Source organism: Felis catus, chromosome C2, assembly GCF_018350175.1.
Source record: "Felis catus isolate Fca126 chromosome C2, F.catus_Fca126_mat1.0, whole genome shotgun sequence".
NCBI lineage: Eukaryota > Metazoa > Chordata > Mammalia > Carnivora > Felidae > Felis > Felis catus.
In genome coordinates this window covers 43,663,908-43,684,216 of record NC_058376.1, presented here as the reverse complement: position 1 = coordinate 43,684,216, position 20,309 = coordinate 43,663,908, and the positions used below count along the sequence as shown (strand labels likewise).

The following is a 20,309-nucleotide window of genomic DNA, read 5'->3' as shown; positions in this document are numbered from 1 at the left end:
TGAAAATTTTAAAAAATGTTATATGGAACTCAATAGTAGCACTATAACTTAAAATTTTCAAGGGGCATGTGTCTTTCTCATTGTCTTCTCAGAAATCTCTCAAAAAGTATAAATAATATGAAATGCGATCTGTATTTGCAATAATAATGGAAAATTTATGTATCCCTGCACTACATTATGTGAGGTAAGTCTGTTTAATGGAGGCAAATGGAATGGTTTGGAAAGATGTCAAGAGAAGATTCCCATCGTTGACAATGTTGCACTACTATAACTGAGGGAATTCTTCCAAATTAAGTGATGCAGTTTAAGATTCAAAGACAAAATTGGAATGGGGATGTATATTATGACTCAAGACAGAAGTTTCCTCCTTCCGACCTCATTTGGCATAAAGAAGAAGCTGGAAGGTAGGTATGTTATGAGCAATTTTACAGAGAAGTTATTTGCAGAAAGTAGGTTTTTCAGTGAGATAGGCTGGTAAAGGAGAACCGTGCTGCACTGAGTTGACTCTAGGTAGCTGATCATTGTTGTTTGGCAGATATACAGACTTAGAGACTGTACTCAAGTAGATATTCTTATTACACAAGAAATGCTCTTCTATACTCTAACATGATACTGGTCCTCTGGATAAAAATCTAGTTCAGAAAGTAATTACACCATTCAAATCTAAGTAAAATGTAAATTATCAAGTATGGAGCTACAAAATGTAAGGAGAAGAGAGAGAGAGAGAGAGAGAGAGAGAGAGAGAGAGAGAGAGAGAGAGAGAGAGAGACACCAGAGAGATGGTTACACCCATCAGATTTTTTGTTTGTTTAACCGGAGGAGCTCCACCCCTCTGCTTTATTTACAGGAGATATACTCCAGCACCCCAAGTGGATGCCTGAAACGACAGATAATAGCAAACCCTAGATATACATTTTTACTTTACATACAGACCTAAGATAAAGTTTAATTTATAAATAAGCCATGGTAAGAAATTAATAATAACTAATAATAGAACAATTATAACAATATACTGTAATAAAATTTATGTCTGATTTTTTTCAAAATATCTTATTGTACTGTACTCACCCTTCATCTTTTGGTGATGTGAAATGATAAAATGCCTACATGATGAGATAAAGTGCGTGGGTGATGTAGGCATAGTGATGTGGCGTTAGCCTACTACTCACCTTCTGACAACACATCAGGAGTTATTATCTGCTTCCAGACTATGGTGACTGCATTAAGGATTACCGCACAGAGAAATGTAAACACTGGCCAAAAATGTTGCGTAGTTTTTAAAAAATATAAAATAAATCAGTATGTCATTTTACTTTTGTGACATTACAGTATACAAAATTTTAGGAACAACATATCAAACTATAGAAATAAACTATGTACTGGTGGGCCTCTGAAAAGGATCCTAAGAGCAAAATAAACTATCTTAGAGTAAAAAGAAAAATTACTTTGAGGTAGAACAAAGGATGGAATACAGGACATGAAAGAGAGAAGTCAAAATAATCCACAAAATAAAAAAAAAAATTAAGAGAGGTGAAACAATGAAGTTTAAGAAAACTTTAATGAAAAAGTATTAAAATTGCCAATTTAAAGGATATACTGGATCTTAGAAAAAAACAATGATCAGTTTAGAAATATTTTAATAAAGCTAATTGATTTCAAATCAAAGATCCAGTTGGCAGTAAAGTACAATATTTTACCTATAAATACAAAACAATAGACTGACCTAAGATTTTTCAATATCAACAGTAAATTCTGAAAGGGACTGTAGCAATGTCTGCAAATTCCTCAAAAAAAGAAAAAAGAAAAGAAAATATGAACCATTAATTCTATGGGCATACAAATTATTAAATACTAAAGAAACGAATAAATATTGCCAAGAATTCATTAGCCTTTCACATGATCCTTGAAGAAATATTAAAAGATGAACTACAGGTGCACCTGGGTGGCTCAGTCTGTTAAGCATCCAACTGTTGACTTCAGCTCAGATCATGACCTTACAGTTCATGAGTTTAAGCCCTGCATCAGGCTCTGCCCGGACAGGGTGAATTCTGCTTGGGATTCTGTCTCTCTCTCTGTGCCCCCTCCCTCACTCACTCTCTGTCTCTCTCTCAAAATAAATAAAATTAAACTTAAAAAGAAAGATAAACAATAAATAGTGAAATGACTACAAAGACATTTGCAGTGGTATCAAATAAATACTATTAGGTGTTATGACAGGCAGAATACCAATAAACTCCCCCTTGAGTTTAATACTCTCCCCCTTGAATGTAGACAAACCTGAAACTTGCTTCTACTCAGTAAAATATGGCACATTTTAGGAATATTACTCGGGCTCCTATTCAGTTACATGGCAAAAGTGAAGGAACTGTGCAGGTGAAATTAAGCTCTATAATCAGTTGACTTGAGGTTAACCAAAGAAGTCTACCTTGTCTGAGCCTGATCAAATCAGATGAGCATCTAAAAGAAGGCTTTAGAGGTAAGAGAAGGAAGTCAGAGACTCTCTTTCCTGAGGCAAACTTTATCTAGCTGATGGAAAATGAATCTCGCCAACAATACATTAAGTTAGAAGAGGATGCCAGGTTCTTTGGTTAACACTGAAACAATTTTCTCCTCCTTAATTGTGTGTGTTTGTGATTTATAATTATTTCGTAAAAGTATGATATGGTCAGATTAAATCAAACCAATATAGAGAACTGATTTGAGTGCTGAAAACAGTTTTCTATCATATTTATCTTCTACTACAGATTCCTGTACATCAATTCATATTCTTTGTCATTTTAACTTTTTGTTGTTGTTGTTTTTGTTTGTTTTGATCAGGCTATTCAATCTATGAGTTATATATTGGTGGGTTTTTTTTTTTTTTTTTTGCAAAAATGAATTGTTCTAACAGTTTGGGACTTGAATAATCATATGAAATAGTAACTAGTTACAAAAGAATTTCCTAGTTCTTTTTCATGATTCAGATTTTCATGAAATTTTGAAATTCAGATTTTCATGAAATTTCATTAAATTCAGATTTTCATGACTTGCATCATTTTATAACAATGTTTTCTGTCAGAAATACTGAAGCATGGGGCACCTGGGTGGTCAGTCAGTTGAGGGTCTGACTCTTGATTTTGGCTCAGGTTGTGATCTCACTGTGGTAAGACTGATCCACACTTAGCGTGGAGCCTCCTTAAGATTCCCTCCCTCCCTCTCTCTCTCTTTCTCCGCCCCACCCCCGACAACCTCTGCCTTTCTCCTCTGCTCCCACTCTAAAATAAAATTTTAAAAAAGAAAAATAAAACAAACACTGAGGCATGAAGAATTGATATATTGAATGGGAAAATGTGCTGGATACTTCTAGATCTACATGCTCAAGTTTCAGATGTTTTTGAATGTTGCATGTAGAGAACACACGATGTCCTTTTTCCTAAAAGGTTCAAAGACAATAAAGACCTAATGGAAGGAAATGGGCTCTATGTTGACACACTGCTGATACCATGTCAATGTCTTCATACAGTATCTCATTAAGATTTCAAATGTTTCTATAGCTATAGTCATTATTTGTTATCCTTCAGAGGAATATGGGATTTTAAATTGTGTCAGAGCAGCTGTTCAGAGAAGCCACTTGAGTAGTGAGGGTTATTACTGACAGTCTCAGCATGATGATTGCATTACCGTGTGCTGGAATATGATTCTGAAAAATGAGAAATACTCTATTTAGGCAAAGAGAAATGACTTGCTGTTTGTTTCTGAATAACTCAGTCTACTGTATGGTAGGTTGAATAGATGCACAAATCTTATAATGATTACTGATATCTTGGTAAAAGTCTCATTGAAGTAAACCGTAGGGTACCTGAGGTTTCATATGCATTTATCAAACAACCGATAGAAACGCTGCTTTTTAAAAAAATGAAAAGATGAGGTTTAGGGCACAAAATCCTCACACCTGGTTGTTACCAATGGTATTTTGTTACCACTATTAATCATATCTTACTTGTTTATTTTTAGGATGAGAACATTTCCAGCACCACTTACCCTACCTTTTAGCTGTGTTCCAGGACTTGTGTGAAAATTTTATTTCGGTCAGTCAAGTTTTATTTTAAATATACCAGCAAAATATAGAACATAAACTCTGACCGCTATGATTGTCAAAATAAATTTCATTTTTTAATGAAAATAAACACTGCTTGATGTAATAACGTTATACATACTAGTTATATATATTTATAAGGGTATTATAAAACTATCTTTTTTCACACACAACTTCCATCAAAATAGTCAAGCAATTAGCTTCTAATGTTTTATTATATGTACTATTGTAGTCTAATTTTACAATCATTCAACAGTTTACCTATTCCTTCCATTTAGTAAATTCTAAGTTTTGCCATATTCAAAATCAAAACACACAAAAAAATCAAGGTTTATCTATATAGTTTTTACATATAAAATGCTTATATGTAAATAATTTTTATACGTAAAAGGTTTATATACTTTTTTTAATCCTTATCAAAATACATCTATATCTTTTCTAAGGTAAGAATTAATGTATAATAGCATTTTAGGGTGACAATTTAGAATGACACTAAGGGTGAATACTTTCATATGTTTCTCTCAATGTATATGTTCACATTTGTATTTATTCGTATATATTTACATATAATTATAATATTAATATTAGATATAAAATACATAATGATATATTTAAATATATACAGTATTCATCCTTTCAATAAGGATGTCTATAAATTCTTGATCCCTGTTCAGGATAGAGTTGAGAGAACAGACCCACTGTAGTTATTTCAAGCAGAAAAGAGCCTAATACAGGAAAAAGTTGATTATGGTATTGTTAGAAGGGCTGAGAAGGTGGAACCCAGGGAATGGTTTATAGATTTTGAAGCCAAGCCACTGCACTTGTCCCTCAGAGGTTAAATGTCTAGGTCCTACTGCTGACCTCTAGGTATCCCAGAGCCTCAAAGCAACCAAAGGGTGGAAGATACAATCTGGCTACTGCCAACTCAGATCAGCTAAACGTTACACAGGAGCCACCCCAGCTTCAAGAAGAAGAAAGCTTCTGCCTCTCTTCCATTTCCCAAGGCTCTTCTGAGTGCATCTCACTGGAATGAACTGGAGCACATCCAGAAACTCGGTGACAAGAGAGTCTGGCAAATGTATTTACCAGCAGAGCACAGAAGAGATCAGTAGTCAATGAGAAGTAGAAAAACATGAGGAAATAATAATAAAAGAAGTGATTACTTCTTAACTGTATGAGTGTAGAAAAACAACTAACAGTGGGATTAATTTGTACTTTTTCTTAAGGGGTAAGAATTTACCAGGTGAGGCATTTGGAAAGATCGCTACAAGCAGAAGAAGATGAATGTTCAGATCTATAGAGGTATAAAGAAGCAAGATAACATATAGTTAATTTAGTGTCTTTGGAGGGTAAGCTTCATGTCAGGAGCAAGGAAAAGAGCAACCGTGGTAACTCATGTTGGAAAATCCTCAGGAAGGTTAAGAAGGATCTAACAAATTTCCAAGGAGCATTAACTTTGTTTCCACGGTGAGTGAGGCCATTAGAGAGAGCGGCATGATTAGTTTTGTTCTTTACCAAGGGTGGACAGAGGGGCAGAAACTGGGATATAAAGAAAGAAAAAGAAATCTATTTTTACTATATATATATAAACACTCCCCTAATGTTTGCAGAGGATGACAATGTCTACATAGACACATATAAGAGTTTTGTATACTAATTGATTCACTTGATTATTTTTGTTTGTTTAGAAACTATCTTTTTAGATCTACTGAGAATTTAGAGGCAAACCAGATTCCTGCTCCAGCGAGTTAAGCCTGAAAATTGGCCACGCCTGAAATAAGCCACCATATCAGATGATGTGGACTTCATGGTTTTCATGGGTCTTTTAAAATTATGGAGCATTTATAAGTATTAATTTTCCGTGAAAAAGATAATGTGCATTAAAAGAATACTATAAGCCTTTTTTTCTCTTCCAGGCACAGTGTCCATAGGCCTTCAGAATGTTCCAGCATTTGACATACACTCATAGCCTGTCCTATAATACAGCCTCTAACAAAATTAGGCTGGCCCAACCCCTGGTTAATAGAGTCATTTACCTTTATACTAAGAAGGTTGGGAAAGCGCCAAAACGCACGTGCGGTGTGTGCCCAGACCGACTTTGAGGAGTTCATGCTGTGGGATCTAAAGTTCTTATGTTTTTTCGTTTTGTCTAAAACAAACAAACAAACAAAAAAACCCATCAGTAGGGCCTGTAGTATGCTAAGTGAACTGATGGGATCAAGCTTGCTTGCCTTATTGAGGAGAAAATCACTGTAAAAGTGTTGAAGGCACAGAGTCAGAAAGCTAAAGAAAAAATAAAAATGAAACTTTGAGAAATAAACAAATAAGTAAATAAAGGACTATGATCCTCAAAACCATTAAAGTGATCATTCAACTAAAGAACTTATAATGCCATAAAACTAAATAATATGAAATGATTGTCTTCTACCTCAAATTCTTTCGTAGCCCAAGGTTAAGGTAGTAAAATGGTGTTGGAAACAAAAAAAGGCAAAACAAAACTCAGTTTGCGACTCTTTCTCCCACCGCTTTTCTACCAATCCCTTCCCCTTCCCCTCCTTCCTCTCCTCCTCCTCCCTCTGCCCTTTTCCATGTTCCAAAGGCCTACATACTCCTTTTCCCAGCTGTTGGCAAGAGGCTTGTCTGATGAATCCCCTTTAGGGAACTGCTCCAATCCAATAGTGGATGCTGCCCCATCCCAGCCAAGGTCTAATAACTGGGCTCCAGAGATTTCTGGACGGTTAGCTGGGGTATATTTCACAACTGCATTTCAATTCAGATTAGTTTTTTCTCTCTCTCCAATTTCAAGACATTCCCTGATAAGTTTCTTACATACATACCTCCTTCTTGGAGTCTCTGTTCCAGGAAGTTGAATCAATGACTTGAAAACATACAAACATGCACATGTATACAAATACACCCACTTCTTACACACATACACACACAGCCCTAAGTTTTGTTGTTTGCTTTTCTCCTATGAGTATTTTTATTTATGCTGAGGGTATGTTTGGAAATGAACAGTATTCCCTACCCTAGACCCTTTCTCTTATAAGACATGTTTTCATGATTATTCAATCATGAACCTTCTAATTAGTAATTAGTCCAATTAGAAAATTAGTCCAATTGGAAAATAGTGAGCACACAATAAATACTGATGTTAAATGATAGACTGAATGAACAAATCCTGATTTAAATCAACCCATACTTTCTGTTACCTGTCTTGTCCCCCCCCCCCCCCCCGCCTCCAAAATAATAATAATTTAAGATTTGGAACAGACTGTGCTATCCAATATGGTACCTACATGTAGCTACGTATATTTAAATTTATACTAATTAAAATGAAATGAAATTTAAAACATTAGTTTTTTTAGCCTCACTAGCCAAAATTTAAGTGTACAAAAGCCACATGTGGCTAGTAACTACCACACTGGGTGCTCAGATTATGGAACATCCCTCCATTATAGAAAATCTATTGGAAGGCACTTGTTTAGAGATCAAATGCCAAGGGAATGCTACCCTATGGAGATAATTTTTCTTTAATGGAGTTTTGCAATATTTGAGTGACTAAAGATGTTAGCATCTCAAGGAAAGGTGCTCAGCAGAATTATGGTTGGTGACAGTGTTAAAAATATGCTGACTACCGGAGCACCTGGGTGGCTTCATTGGCTAAGCATCCAACTCTTGGTTTTGGCCCAGGTCATGATCTTGTGGTTCCTGAATTCAAGCCCTGCATCAGGCTCTGTGCTGACAGTGTGGAGCCTGCTTGGGACTCTCTCTCTTCCTCCTTCTCTCTGCTTCTCCCCTGTTCATGCTCTCTCTCTATGACTCTCTCTCAAAACAAATAAACTTAAAAAAATTAAATTTATATATATATATACATATATATATATATATATATACACATATACATACATACACGTGTGCTGCATACCTAAAATTGTAGTAATCATTTAAAAAGAAATGCTACCATCGGAGAATCTTGAAAAGAGAAAAACAAAATAATCAAACATTTGTAAAAGACATCTCAATTTTGTGGTAAGTAGTCTGTTTTCAAAAATGTATTCTTTAAAATTAAATAAGTACACAAAATCAAAAAATCACTCAATGCTCCCATGATACTTCCATTAAATTCCAAATACTAGGTAGAATAGCACTGATCTTATATGTTTAATCCTCCCACTGTGTAGCTCTGGGCCCATTGTAAGGAATGCTGCTGAACTGGTACAATGATCCAATTACACATGTGGCCAACAGAACTCTAATATTTTGTGTTTTAGAAGATATACGTCTGGATACACTGGATGGAGGCAAATTCTTTGTGAAACAAAGTGGTATATTATGTAGGTATATACATGTACATACACACATTTATTGTACACAGAGATATTAGACATACAATATGTGTGTGTGTAACTATATATGTAAATATCACGTATACCATAAAACCTTGGATTGCAAGTAACTTGTTCTGTGAGTGTTCCACAAGATGAGCAAACATTTCTGATGAATTTTAACTTGACAAACAAGCAATGTCTTGCAATGAAAGTAGTACTGTGACACCGAATGTCACATGGTTACGCGTCACGATGGTTCTTCTCTCTCTCTCTCTCTCTGTCTCTCTCTCTCTCTCCTCACTCCTCGCTCTCTCTGTGTGATTGTGGGTAATTGTCGCCTATGCTCGGATGCTCAGTCTCAGGTCATGGTGTTTGGCAGAAATCAGTGATTTTTCAGAATGTTGGAAGGTGCCCATAACTGGCATTAGTGTTTTTTGTCACTTCAAAGCACTTATGTACAGTCCTTTGCTTTCCCATACAAAAGTAAGTTTAGGAATGCCTTGCTTCATTCTATTTCAGGCTGCCTGGAGATAGAGACCCAGTTACATTAAATACAAGAGTTTATTAATACTGTACTGTAGTCAACATCCGTGTTACACAATGGATACCACGCAGAAAAAGGTTGAAAAGAAAGGCTGTAAGAGGAAGGTGATGACTACAGTGGAAGTTAAGATGGAAATTGTGGAGAAGTACAAATGAGGTATGCGAGTAGCCAAAATTGCAAGATTTTATAAGAAGCCTACAGAGGAGGAGTTGAAAAAGGCGGAGGAATCCTGCCCTTCAAATGATATTAGGGAGATGTGTAAAATGTGGGAAATAGTGCAACATTTTGTAGAAAAGTACCACTCAAATAAGGCTTTAGCAGTGTGAGTGATGAATCTGTTTAAAGACATTGCCCCATTTCCAAGAAATCCTCAAACAGAGGCAGAAGCAAGTGTCATTGGATAGGTTCCTTATTAAAGTTTCAGGAAAAGAAAAAGATTCTATTGGACCAACAGATATCAGTGATTCTGTTAGTGATAGTGAAAGTCATCCAACACAATAACCCTCCTCTCTCTTGTCTCCCTCACACCTGCCACAAAGGTTTTCTTTTTTTTTTAACTTAAAAAAATTTTTAACGTTTATTTATTTTTGAGAGACAGAGCATGAATGGGGGAGGGGCAGAGAGAGAGGGAGACACAGACTCACGAGCAGGCTCCAGGCTCTGAGCCATCAGCCCAGAGCCTGAGGCGGGGCTCGAACTCATGGACTGATTGATCGTGACCTGAGCTGAAGTTGGACACTTAACCGACTGAGCCACCCAGGCGCCCCACCACAAAGGTTTTCAAAGTAAGTGCATGTTCATTTGTTTTTCCTTATATTTTGCATTTTCTTTTTTATTTTGTATTAATTTACAGTCCTGTAATCATTTTTATATGAGTATTTTTGGGTTGTGGAATCAATCATCTGAATTTCCATTATTTCTTATGGGGAAATTTTCTTTGATATGCAAGTGCTTTGGATTACAAGCATATTTGTGGAACAAATTCTGCTCTCAAACCAAGGTTTTACTGTATATAGTACATATATAAATCATGGGCCACAAGAAAAACCAGACTGTACATTAGCAGAGAATTTGTGAATCAAAACATCCAAGTATGTGTCTGTATATGGAAGCAAAAGTTCTCACAGCACACAACACATTCACCAAAGAAACAGCCACTCAACAGTCCTCTCTCAAACATGCATCACTATTTTACACAATGGCACATTTCTGTCACTTAACTTTGCACCCCCACAATCTCCAGCATGACAATAGGTTGGTTTTCCATCTAGCTCTTAAACACTTCCTTTGTTTTGAATTTGTTCATGTAATATAATAGAAACAATTTCAAAATGAGACTGCAAATATTTGAAATTTCATGAAAATGCTAAGCAGTGACCAGTTTGAGAACATCTGCAAAGTCCTTTGTAAATGGGAATCTGTCAAAGAGATCAGTTTGTACAAAAATAAACAGGCATGTAGAATTCAGTAGCTAATTATCTGTTGATTAACTAATTGGTTTAGTTAAAAAATACTAACCCAGTTTCCATTACTTCCCAGATATTCAAATTTCTGAGAGTAAAACTGGAACAAAACAAGTATTCTATCCTCACCGGATCTGATATCCAGTGGGAAGAGGAAGATTCTCTGTCCCTCAGCACAGAGACATCTGTGTTCAAGGCAGATGTTTGGGAGGATGGAATTAGGAAATTGACATAATATGCATACATAATGTCATAGTATGCCTATAGCAAAAATAATCTGTTACATGATCATGCTACAAAAATCAAATATGAAGTGAAGAATGGCTTCTAGTGCTCCCAAATATTTGCCAAGAAAATTTGGAAAATAAAATAGAACAGAGTAAAACAAGAGGTGCACTTCTGAAGTGCACAAATTATAATACAACATTGACTTTAACTTTATTAAATAAGGTTATAAATAGGTTTTTAAAATTTAACATTTTCAAAATAGCATATAAAATCAGTGTATCATTGAAATTATAACCTGCACTTGTTAACCTAAAATAAAAGTTCATTTATTTCCATTTTAAATTCCTATCTCCAATTCAATTTCATTTTGAAGATAAAGATCTCAAATAAATATTTTCCCTCTTCAGAATTAAGTTATGTCTTCATTTGTTTTAAAAGTTGATACTCTTGTAGTTGGTCTACTCTTGTAACGATTGTATCCAAAATGTAAAGTAATTCTGTTATTGCAGTATTGTGCACATGTAAGTATCACTATAAAAATTTCATCTCTTATACAGCCAAAATATATGTTATAGGCAAATTTCTTCATTGCTATTCTTTTTGAACCTACATCCTAATGGGCTTTAAAACATATCATGTGGCTCATTCTTTTATGTCTACTCTGCTTGGTTTAGACCTTAAAGACATGTCTATACCAAACATTGTTTAAACTTCTTAGTTCTCCTTCCCATCGATTAGTCCTTATCTTCTGAAATAACCAACTATTTTAATCTCATGTGGTATCTTTTTTATTCTCTCCCAGTTTCCATTTGCAAAGTGTAAATTGATAGAGGTATGTAAGATAAATGAATGATAAAAGCTAGATACTACATGAACGATGTATAGCTGGTGTATTCATAATCTAATATATATATGTGAATATATATGCGCATATGTATATTTATAAGCTTATATTTGTATGTATAGTTATACCTTGTTTTATTACACTTTGTTTTGCTTCACATACATGGTGTTTTTTTTCATGTTGAAGAATGTGGCAATCATTTGACAACCCAGTCTATCAGCACCACTTTTCTAACATTTGCTCACTGTGTCTCTGTCACATTTTGGTAATTATCACAATATTTCAATTTTTCATTGTATTTTTATGGTGATCTGTTGTCAGTGACCTTTGATATTATTATTGCAGTTATTTGGGGGGGTACCACAAATAGTACCCATATAAGACAGCAAACTTAACAAATGTGTGTTCTGACTGCAGATATGGAGGAAATAGCCAAGAGAGCTAGAATTAGATTTTAAAGATGTGGCTGAATTGCTGCAATCTAATGATAGAAATTTAACAGATGAGAGATTGCTTTTTATGGGTGAGAAAGAAAATGGCTTCTTGAGAATCTATCCTTGGTGATGATATAAAGATTGTTGAAATGACAACAAAGTATTTACAATATTACATAAACTTAAGTTGTTAAACCAGTGATGGGGTTTGAGAGCATTGACACCAATTTTCAAAGAAGTTCTGTGGGCAAAATGTTATCAAACAGCATTACACGCTGCAGAGTAATCATTCATGAAAGGAAGGGTCAATTGATGTGGCAAACTTTATTGTCTCATTTTATTTTTTTTAACGTTTATTCATTTTGAGAGAAAGAGTGGGAGAGGAACAGAGAGAGAGAGAGAGAGAGGGAGAGAGAGAGGGAGAGAGAGAGGGAGAGAGAGAGAGAGAGAGAGAGAGGGAGAGGGAGAGGGAGAGGGAGAGGGAGAGGGAGAGGGAGAGGGAGAGGGAGAGGGAGAGGGAGAGGGAGAGGGAGAGGGAGAGGGAGAGAGAGAGGGAGAGAGAGAGGGAGAGAGAGAGGGAGAGGGAGAGGGAGAGAGAAAGGGAGAGGGAGAGAGAAAGGGAGAGGGAGAGAGAGAGGGAGAGGGAGAGAGAGAGGGAGAGGGAGAGGGAGAGAGAGAGGGAGAGGGAGAGAGAGAGGGAGAGGGAGAGAGAGAGGGAGAGGGAGAGAGAGAGGGAGAGGGAGAGAGGGAGGGAGAGAGGGAGAGAGAGAATCCCAAGTAGGCTGCACGCTCTCAGCGCAGAGCCTGAATCAGGGTTTGATCTCACAAACTGTGAAATCATGACCTGAGCTGAAATCAAGAGTTGGACATATAACCAACTGAGCCACCCAGGTGCCCCTTTATTGTCTCATTTAATAAATTGCCACAGCCACCACAACCTTCAGCAACTACCACTCCGGTTAATCAGCAAGCTTCAACATCAAGACAACATCTTCCACCAGCAAAAATGTGATTTGTGGAAATATCAGATGATGGTTAGCATTCTTTAGCAATAAAGTTTTTTTTTTTCACCCCAGACCCTGAGATCAAGACTTGGATGCATAAGCAAATGACCCATCCAGGTACCTCAACATAAAGTATTTTTACTTAAGGTATGTACATTGCTTTTTAAATATAATTCTATTGTATACTGACTAGACTATAGCATAGCATAAAAATAATTTTTATAAGCACTGAGAAACCAAAAATACATTATTTGACTCACTTTATCATAATATTTACCTAATTATGATCTGGAAGCAAACCCACAATAACTCTGAGGTATGCCTGTATATGTATACATATCTAGTGTGTGTGTGTGTGTGTGTGTGTAAAGAGAGAGAATATATAAATATGATCTTTTTTCCTCTCTTTAACCTCAACTTGAAGCCAGTTATCAGTAATCTTTTTTTGCTTGATTCTAAGAGTGGGTTTGAAAAAAAATTAGGCTTGTATATTTTCTCCTCTACTGAGCATAATTTAACATATTTTAACATAGTATAAGAGCACAAAATAAAGTAAGCAAATGTAAGAGGGAAAATGAAAAGAAAAAAGTACAAATTAAGGTCATTCATTTTTTTTAAAGAAATGTAGGTGTTATATTCATCTCCTACACTAATATGATCTTCTATCTTGATTTCATGAAGAATGAGACTGATGTAGGATGAAGAATATAAGACAGTTCATTCAAGCTAGTTATGGGCTTCTTGGTTCTAATTTTTTTTTTAATGTTTATTTATTTTTGACAGAGAAAGAGAAAGAGAGAGCGCGCGCGCGCCCGCGCATGAGCGGGGGGAGGGGCAGAGAGAGGGCGACACAGAATCTGAAGCAGACTCCACGCTCTGAGCTGTCAGCAGAGAGCCCAACGCAGGACTCACGAACCATGAGGTCATGACCTGAGCCGAAGTCCGACACTCAGCGACTGAGCCACCCAGGCGCCCCAGGCTTCTTGGTCTTCTACCATGTGTTTAGCACTTCCCTTTTGGGGTGGGAAAAGAATCCTCTATACTTTCCTCACCATAAAAATAGATGTAATTGTGATATTTATGACATGATGCAACAAGGATCAGAATATGTATATCCTCTGAGATTATTATATATTTATATATCAGTATTAATCAATGTTATATACATGTAATTCAGCAACAATTAGGGCAGTATAACATATTTACAATTTTAAAACAAAACATTACAAATTGACTTTGGGACTAGAAACAATTAGGCAGCTTGGAAAAGCATATGTGAAGACCTAATGCAGGAAAATAATTGAGACCTAGAAAAAGCTAGAGAACAAGGACAAGGATGGTAAGAAACATTTGGGCATCGTTATGCTAAAAACTAAGGGAATCTACTTGTATTTGAATTCTCCACAAAAACAGGACCTATAGAAGACAGAGAGATGACAGATAGACAGAGATATATAATGAGGGGTTGGCTCACACAATTATGAAGGTTAAGTCCCACGAACTGCCATCTGCAAGCTGAAGGCCCAGGAAAGTCAATGGTATTGGTCTGGTCAAATCCCAAAGGTCTGAGAACTAGGAAAGCCAATAATCACAGGCTGAGACCAAAAGCCTGAGAAGCAGGGGTGCCAATAATTGAGAGCAGGGGAAGATGGATGCCCCAGCTCAACAAAGAGGCCAAATTCACCCTTTCTCTGCCCTTTTATAATATTTGGGCCCTCAACAGATAGATAATGGCTAATCACAAGCTAAGGATGATCTTTACATAGTCTAATGATTCAAATGCGAATCTCTTCTGGAAACACCCTCACAGACACACTCAGAACGTGATGTTTTACAAGGTATCCGGGCATTCCTTAGCTCAGTCAAGTTAAGCACAGAAAATTAACCAACAGACCACTAAATGTTTGTTTTTTTTTTTTTTTTTTCTGAGTAAAGTAACATGCTCAGCTTTATCAACCCTATGAAGTTGATAAGAGATAGAAGCAGGAAAATGGTCACCTTTAGTCTGGAAAGCCGACCTATAGCCAGCATAGTTCTGATAAGGATCATATCTGTTCTGGTTGCTCCAATCTTAAAGGGTCTCATGACTGTCTGTACATCTCACTGACAGTTAATATTGAACTGAATGATAAGCACCAGAGAACTCTTGTAAAATTTTACACATAGAAATTCGAAGAAAACATTTATGATCTAATACTCTGTACATGTCTTTCCCCCCAGAGCACTAAGTCTATAACCACCAGCTTCATACAGCAAAAGGTGCAGCTCTTTCTGCTTATGGGTCCTGTCCCCTTGCTACTCAAACAAGCTTACTAAGTTGCATTATACAAAGTCTCAAGAGTTCTTTCTTTACTATTGTGCTTCAGACCCTGCAAAAGAATCAGCTGGAATACATGTTTGTTTCCTTATATTTCCAATTTAACAGTCTAAAAAATTCAATTTTTATTTTTTGTGTTTTTTGATATTACTTCACTGTAGAATCCTTTTTTAAAATTTTTATTTTTATTTTAATTTATATCCAAGTTAGTTAGCATATAGTGCAACAATGATTCCAGGAGTAGATTCCTTAATGCCCCTTACCCATTTATCCCATCCCCCCTCCTATAACCCCTCCGGTATCCCTCTGTTTGTACTCTCTATTTAAGAGTCTCTTATGTTTTTGTCGCTCCCCCCCACCCCCGTTGTTATATTATTTTTGCTTCCCTTTCCTTATGTTTATCTGTTTTGTATCTTAAAGTCCTCATATAAGTCAAGTCATATGATATTTGTCTTTCTCTGACTAATTTCACTTAGCATAATACCCTCTAGTTCCATCCACATAGTTGTGAGTGGCTAACAAATTTATTTAAATGAACAGCTTACTTTTTAATCTCTGGAGTAATGAGAGTACCAATAGTTTCAATAATATTTAGTCTTATAGTAAAATTCCTTCTCAGATTTCATCATGATTTTACCAAGCTTTAATCAGAATCTTGGGTCTGGTGTTTAACCAACCAATGACATGCATACAATGGTAGCTGAAATACCAGAAATTGTGATTGAACTTACTAAATTCATAGCTGTAGACATAGAACAAAATGGCGATTTCTTCAATAAGTATTGTGTTCGTATGATAGTTTAGGCACCACATTAAATGCTGGGGAAACAAATAAGGAAAGAGTGTATGCCTACAAAGCATCACAGTCTAATGGCTGAAAGAGTTCAGAATAAGTAACATAATAAAACAATAGAAGGGGATCAATGCAGGGGCTACAGGGGCCATGAAAGGGGCACAAATTCCAGATTATTGGCTTGGTAAAGATTCTGTACAGGAAGAAATTTTTGAAATTAATTTATTCAGCTAACTAGAATTGATATAGGTAAAGAAGGAAGAAAATAAAATTGAGACAATATGATAAGAATGTTTAAAAGGGAAAAAATGTGGTATATGGTGGAAAAGCAGGTAATTCCATATTCATGCTATAAACTGAAAGAGAAAATTATTTCTCTGTTTAGTAGGAAAAACAGTCCAACTGGATAAGACAAGCAATAGAATATACTATTTCCTTAAGATTGTGAGCCCTTAAGATAGGGCTAAGGATATGAAAACAAATGCTATAATTAGAAGAATGACTAGAAACTACATAGTCAAATTATTTTTTATAATTTCACAGGAATAGGTTTTTTTGCTTTATATCCAAACTATGTAAATGTTTTTATAAATTATTGTATAAACTTATTAGAAACACTTTTAAATGATTTTAACATTGCATGCTCTATAAAAAGTTCATAATGGTAGGTGTTCAGAACATTATTTGGGTTTGTTATATATAATTCATTTGTCTCTTATGTAGTTCAAAACCCTAACATGGTTCATTTAACATGATTAAAGTTGAAATATATTATACTTCTATAATATAGAACTATTATGTTTATGGCCACTTTTAAATAAAATCAGTATTAAAAATTGTCAAAATAATCATGAGTAGAAACTTGGATGGTCTTTTATACTGGAAAAAGATGAAAAGGTAATAATGCGTAGCAAACATTTTCTAGCATGTACATAAATAGAAATTTCATCTAACCAGAGGGATTTCCCTTAGGAATTGTGATAATTCTATTTAATGTTCTGGAAACAAGTTTTGAATGATGTTCTCTATGCTTTTGGATGCAAAAAAAAATATTTTCCCCACAATCTCACTATTTTGATGCTTCACCACCAATTCCCAAACTTCATTTTCTCGTCACTATAGTAGTTAAACAGTGGTTCTTCAAACTTCTGATTGATAGGGATGGGTCGTGTGATACAGTTCTGAATAATAAAATGTAATAATCTTTCTGAGGATTTTTCTTCCTAGTTAAAAAAAAAAGAGACAAGTGTGGATTGTCTTAATCTTTTTTTTTTCTTTTTCCTGTCTTCAACCTGAGTGTGGTACAACAACATACACAAGGGCATAGGTATGGAAAGTGTATAGTTAATGCTATTAGAAACTGCCAAACTATTTCTAAAAGAAATAGTATCATTTCATATCCCCACTAGCAATGCATAAGAATTATAGTTGCTTACCTTCTTACAAACACTTAGCATTTTCAGTATTTTCAAAAATTTTGTTTTAGTTATTCTGCTGGATATTTGGTAGTAACTCGTAGTGGTTTTAATTTTTAATTCCCTAGTGACTAGTAAGTTAGAATATCTTTTTATCTGCTTATTGGCCTTTCACAGGCTTTTAATTCTTTTACTCATTTTTTGAGTCATTTGAATTATTAGAGTTATCAGTGTTATTTATACATTTTTGATATAATATTCTTGTTCAAGTCTTGATGAATATACATATTCATTTCTTCTGAAGAGATACCTAGAATTGGAATTTCTGAGTCACAGGGTAAATGTAGATTTAGATTTATAAGAAACTGATGACTAGTTTCTAAAGAGGTAGTCAAGATAATTCCTTATGAGTTTCACATATTTCTGTATTTCTCTCCAGCAAAGACACTGAGAGCCTTTGTTCCAGACTATTTTTTGTGTCCATACACACACACACACAGACATATATATATATATACACACACACACACATACATACATACACATGCACACACATATATAAAGGGAGAGAAAACAGACTAAAAGGATAGAGCTTGCTCTCTCTCCAGATTCATTAAGGATCCAATGTGAAAACATGTCTTCCTTAAAGGCAGAGGTCAGACGGGTTTAGTGCACATTATAAAACAATTAAATTTCTGAAGTTTGTGATCCCTCAGTTAGGATGTGACCACCGGACCCATCTATGTGGAAACTCTCTATTATTTTTGTGGGACCTGGTGGTCAGGGGAAACATACAAACATGAAGCCTATGCTGCTTACTGTGCCATGAGCAATAAAGTTATTTATTTAAGTTTATTTTATTTATTTTGAAAGAGAGGGAGAGAGCATGTGCACATGCATGCATGCAAGCAGGAAGGGTGCAGAGAGAGAGGGAGGGAGGGAGGGAGGGAGGGAGAGAGAGAGAATATCCCAAGCAGTCTCCATGCTGTCAGTACAGAGCCTGATGTGGGGCTCAATCTCATTAACCATGAGATCATGACCTAAGCCAAAATCAAAAGTCAGATGCTTAACTGACAGAGCCACCCAGGTGCCCCAAAAGTCATTTATGTATCATGCAGAAATCTTGTGTTTTCTGATAGCTACAGAAAACAGCAAAGGATTAAAATATTACCTGCCAAGTTATGATAAATCTCAGACAACTCACAATTATTGATAAGTGACAATTTTATACTCTCCTTAGCAATGTTTAATGGTATTAAATATTCCATATTCCTCCCCAAGTTTTATATTGTTTAATGTATTTTTAAAATATTTATGCTTCATAAAGAATTTTAATTGAGGGGTGCCTGGATGGCACAGTGGGTTAAGCATCTGGATCTTGATTTTGGCTCAGATCATGATCTCAAGGTTTGTGAGATCGAGCCCTGAATGGTGCTCTATGCTGAAAGTGTGGAGATTGCTTGGGATTCTTTCTCCCTCTCTCTCTGCCCCACCTTTCAAAAATAAATAAATAAACATTTAAATAAAAACAAATTTTAAATTGATTTTTTATTAAGGCGTTGAAATTTTTATTTCCTATTTTAGTTTCCATTGTTTAAGACTAGCCATTTTATTATTATTCTTTTTTACCTGGTATTACTGTTAAAGGCATTTGCCTTTGAGACTTATTTCTTTATTATTTCCAAGAACTAAATTATTAGGTGGCATACAATTTTATATGTGACTTTCTTTCTAAGAGTTTAAGATTTTTACAACTTTTATCAAACTGGGAAATTTTTAAACAATTTCTTAAATATGTTTTTTTTAGCTTATACAACTTCAAAACAAATAGAATATATATTTGACTGGTTTATATTGACTCACAATTCACTGAAATACTATTCATTGTTTGTTTGTTTGATTTCTTTTACCAGCTTTTTTTCTCTTTGGGTTTCTACATAGTTATTGCTTGATCACCATGTCATCAAGTTCTCTAATTTTTCTTCAAATGATCTTATCAGTTGTTATTCTTATTCAGTAACCTTTAGATATCCCATAAAATACTTTTATTCTTTAGAATATTCTTTGCTTCCTTTTTAGATCTTCTATTTCTTTCCACATACTGTTTGCGTTTTGTCTTTAAATATTTGAGCAAGTTGATAAGCTTATAATAGAGGTTTCAAAATCATGCTTTCAATCCACCATATTTATTATTTCTGTCTGCAATGACTGATTTTTCTCTCAAATGACAGCCACATTTTCCAATTTCTTCATTTTGTGTTATTATTACTACTATTATTTTTTTTGTAGACCAATAGTATGAATGTTACATTTTGTAATGAACAGAATTTTGTTTTGTTTAATGATGGCTGATGTTTGTTTTGTCAGGCATTTTGGTTATTTATTAATCAATTTTATCATGTTAAGATTTGTCTATAAGCTTTGTAAGGATGTGTCTAAATTATTCTAGGATTTTATTCTATAACTATATTAGCGTTACTACTAAGAAATGCCCTAGCTCACTATTGAATTCCCAAGTGTTCAATGAGGACATTTCAACTCTGTGTGAGTTTTGGGAAATGATCATCTTATAGCATTTCTGACATTTGCTGTCTGGCCTCATGTAACATTTCACCCAGTGCATGAATGCATTAGTATTTAAGCAATAGATACAAAAATATATGCTATGGACAGTATTGGTGCCATTCGTATGTTGAAGCCTTATTCCCAATGGGATGGTATTTGGAACGTGGACCTTTGGGAGGTAATTAGGTCATGATAAGAAAGTCCTTGTGAATGAGATTAGTGTCCTTATAAGAAGAGACATGAGAGAGACAATCTCACTCTTCAACTTATGGGCATACAGCAAGAAGGCATCTTTC

General features: G+C 35.2%; 1 long non-coding RNA gene across 1 annotated transcript in view; it reads right to left on the bottom strand.

Annotated features, from left to right (window-relative positions):
* Window positions 1-5,872: 5,872 nt before the first annotated feature.
* LOC123379925 overlaps window positions 5,873-20,309 on the bottom strand; it is a 131,203-nt gene continuing 116,766 nt past the window's right edge. Inside the window, exon 3 of the long non-coding RNA XR_006584980.1 lies at window positions 5,873-6,224. This is a non-coding gene — a long non-coding RNA (uncharacterized LOC123379925). The remainder of the gene's footprint in view (window positions 6,225-20,309) is intronic.